The sequence below is a fragment of the Lissotriton vulgaris genome, chromosome 1_1 (assembly GCF_964263255.1).
Source record: "Lissotriton vulgaris chromosome 1_1, aLisVul1.2, whole genome shotgun sequence".
Taxonomy (NCBI): domain Eukaryota; kingdom Metazoa; phylum Chordata; class Amphibia; order Caudata; family Salamandridae; genus Lissotriton; species Lissotriton vulgaris.
Window position 1 is genome coordinate 1,786,997,906 of NC_141685.1, and position 4,458 is coordinate 1,787,002,363.

Below are 4,458 nucleotides of genomic sequence, written 5' to 3' on the forward strand. Positions count from 1 at the left end.
AAGAGTCTGTGAGACTAGCGTTAAGCTACGTTTCTCCTACTCTCTGCTGCAAATCTGATATATCGCCGGCCAGGCTTCCAACTTTTGCAGTAACCTCCTGTAGTAACTGAGACATCTTATCTGTATCTGATTTTGCCTGTGCGAAATGTTCTTGAGTTTCCATTCGCTGATCTTTCAGAAACTGCATTATTGAAGCATGTGTCGGGTCAGAATCAGCCAGAGTATCCAGCTTCTGGGTTCTTTCCAATGAGATAGAGGCTGTTATAGTAGATGTCTGCTGAGCACCCGTCCCCCTATGTTTTCCAGTATGGCAATCTCCCTACTCCCCTTGTTTCACCACCAGGCTATTATCTGCTGTTTTAGAAGTTGTATTATCCTTCCTAGGGCTATTGCTAGTTGTCCTGGATACCATACTTTTAACTCCTCCTTTTGCTTGGACCCAACTATTCTCTGAGTTACACTTTCCATAAATGCTGTTTTGAAATAGGTTCTGCTGAGAGTCACCCGCCCTCTGAGGAGTCTTCTTAGTCTTGGGTTTAGTCTTCGCTCTCTTCCCCAAAAGGGTCTTGGCGGATCTACCTCCTGCTACTTAAACCGGCTGGGTGGGAATAATCGTTGAAATCTCATCGCTATGGGATGCCAGCTCTTCCCGTTCCTCGAGAGCATTATCTTGTTCTTTTGTCGCACCATTATCAATATCATCACTAACTGCAGTCCTCACATCCCTGCAATCAGTGCCACCACCTCTTAGCTCTATCACGATTGATTCAACACATCCCCCATATCTGACAGGCTCAATATGATAGGGGGTAACTTGGTTGCCCTCTATGTATATGTCAATCTCTGCTTCCATTTGTGTCCCAGCTGCCTTTTCAACAACAGTATCAGTATCAGTGCTGACCGCCATGCTACTATGTATCTCAAGTTGCGATATATTTTTAAACATATTTTTCTTTAATGGTGTAGCCTCAAGCAGTACTTCTGTTATTTTGTTGCTGCTATCGAGGTGATTAATAGAACCAGCAGTGAGCAGGTCAGAGGTTTTCCCCGTCTGGAAGAGTCGCAATATGAGCTTACCGACAATGGAGGCCCCAGCCTTGCTCCCACCGATAGCAGCAGAAGCAGTACCTCACTGCAAAACCGTCAGAGCTGCAAGCGGGACCGCGAGCGCCAGAGTCCCGAATGTCAGCCCAGACCAGTTGCGCGCAGAGCGGCGTCCCAGCACCCAGCGCAGCAACCGAAACGTCTTCCTTTAGTGATGCCAGCCACCAGAACGGGTTCTCAGGGCTCAGATCCGAGTGCGGGTCGGACCCCCCACGGTATTGCAGGTCAGTTTTCATTAAAGTTTGTAGTTTTTAGTAACATAGCTAAACGCTTTTGCTCTCCGACTCCACCATGTCACCGTTATGTTTTCTCTTTCCTCTCATCATAAAACACAGAAGTATGCAGCCAGGTTCGGGAGGCAATCCACTCCTGCGGTGAGCTTCGTGTCGGCGTCAGCCCAGCATCTTGCTCCTCCTGCCGATGTATTGAACTGTAGCCCTACTTCAAATCAAATACATATTCCCCTATCCCCAGAGTGCAGCTTTACAATGTTGCAGCCAATGTTTACCTTGAACCAAGAAACCAAATCCTCGTTTGCCTGTACAGAAGGTGATGGATTGGCATGGACAATATAACAAGTGTACCCGTCAACAAATTCATTACCCATAGGCTAAGTCTTTTGCGGCAGAAAAACATCATAGTTATTAGTGATTGCAAAGAAATCTTCAGCTAACATCTTTGAGTCCAAATCAGCAACACTCCATTATAGCATTTTTAAGGACACGTTAGGCTAGGTAGATGGCTTAGCTCCGTGATCCAGAATATGTAGCATTGGTGCAGGAGATATTGGTCTTCTATCCGCAGCCTGTACTCCTCCCAAACAGGGAGAGGCAGCAAGTAAAACAGTTACTGGATGGGAACTACACTGCTTGCTTGACAGACCCAAGCATGTAATCTCATAGGGGTCACAAGGGCCGAAACAGTGATGTCATTATACTCCTCAAATGCCCCATCAGTCATTATCCTCAAGGCCAGAGGGAAACATAAATATTTCTTAAACAAAAATGATCTGCAGGCAACAGGGGCTGGAAGACAATTTTCCTACTAGTGAAACTAGTTTTGACTTTGTCCAAATGCTGATAAAAGAATCCCAAAGGTAATACCCTTTTTGGAACGTGCAGTGCCTGTACCCGCAGCCATGGGATGGTGAAAGTTGGCGAATATGCAGTTCCCTGAAACTTTCTTAAGCAGGGGCCCCACACCTCCGAACCTGCAGATGAAAAGGATTATTTTAAACAGATTGGCACCACACTGCACATTTGAGTACATCCAATGTGTCACCTTGTTTTTCAGCTCTGATGTGGACTTCATAACTTTATGGGGCAAATTAGGCACATTGATCAGTACTACAACATATGGACATGATTCTGGAGGGAGATGGATCACAGAGAGGGGATTGGGATAAGAATGGAACTTGTCAGGCACTTTCGGTTTACCTCCATGCTCCTGATTTGGGGCCACATGTTTAATTCCCCATGTCTGTCTACACTAGAATGAACCTCAGAGGCCCTTGAAGTGTCCCTAATTGTGGCCCTGATAGTAATTGGTTCCCTATTAGAAGGCTGAGGGACTGTCTGGGATGGAGTAACATCTGAGCAAAGTGACTGCAATGTGTAAACCTTGGCGAGCCCCTTGCTACCCCTGCTTAAAATTCCTTGATGGCAGCAGATAGATGGTAGCAGATAGATTGGCCACAAACTGGCATCAAAGAGGGTGGAAAGTCTTTTCCCTAAACTATCCCAAAAGTATGTATTCGTGGGCCAGTAGGGGGGGGGGATGGTATTCATACTGGATCGATCTGTAGTCAACATGCTAATTGAGGCCCCCACTTTGGACTTTTGAGTTCTCTTTCTGCGTTTGGCACACAACCATTTGCAATAGATCTTGGGCTAGACTCCACCTATGTAAACTCTCCCTCTCAATATCCCTTAATAAGGATATCTGCTGTGGTTGTGGTCTCAAAAGGAAAAACAAGGTCTCTAAATTGTTTGTGATGCTGTGGGCGAGAGACTGAGGTTTGAAATAAATAATTTTTATTGGCAGAAAGGGAAAGACACCACTCAGCCAATTCAGTTTCCTTGGAGATAACCCTCACAGACCTAGCAAAAGATTATCAATAGTGGTATGTTCCTGGGCCTGTAGTGCAGCAGTACTAATTTTCTATTTTGTTATTGTGGGGGAGAAGGAAGACACAGGATAAAAAGTAGTTATGAAACTTGCCTTACTGTGGACTCACAATTGACCCAACTATGTGGAACAAAGATGGAAGCTATGCCGTGCCAAACAATACTCCACCCACGAGAGCTCAGGCACCGGAGTGGGCTTAGACAAACCCATGAACACATAGAGTGCCTGAATTATGCACATGGCTAAAGAAAAGAGGAGAATCAAAGGGGAGTGGTCCACTGGCCCCCACAATGCTAAGGATGCCTGTCCTTCACCTTGGGGGTGCCCAGGAGTGGACACCTCACAGGGAAAGCCAGGATGGGTTCCACAGCGGTATTCGTACAAGCGCCTTGAGACCCTTGTGGGTGAGTAGTGTGCTATGCAAGTATCAATTTACGTTTACAGCTCAGCCTCTTCCTTGGGTGCGTCTTGTGGTTGTCCTACACTGCCTGACACAAGTGCTTCATTGAAGCATTTATTTGCTGCACTCCTGGATCATCTTGACCATAATTGCTCTGAGGATTTCTCCTCGACTCCGCTCAATTCTGAGCCACGCAGGAAGAATGCTACAGATGAGACATCTCCCCCATCCCCGATCCAGTCCTATCTTGGTTACTCTTCTGAACCTCCGTGTACTGAGTTCCCATGCTGCCACCGGCTGGACACTGTCCCTTGCACACACCCTATCTTGTGGTCCTCATCCTAGTCCCACAGCAACCTCTCAGGCATTCTGATTCTTTTACAAAGAACAATGGAGGAGTATCCCCTTGATAGCAGAGAGAAAAAAATTCTCTGTGCGTAGGCTTCTGATTCTTTTGTCTTGATGATGATCCCAAAACCGCCGCTGGGGATCGAAACGCCGACAACTACATCTTGACTCCAAATTCGTACTCATGATTAATGTGGAGCATAATATGTTGTTCTTACTGTGACTACTGTAATTTAAGTATCACCAAAAAAGTCACTTTGAAGTTATGTGCCTGAAATCAGGAAATCTGTTGATTTCCAGAAGCCCGTCACTTCCTGCTCACTGTATAACACCATACGCCGTTTCATGTTTATTGAATGTGTAAATAAATACAATACCTTCCATTTGGACAGTAACATACCCAACTCTGATATTTGGTTTGTGGTTATGATTACATATTTTCCTTGATAGGGACCACTGCCTCTAATAACATACTGCTA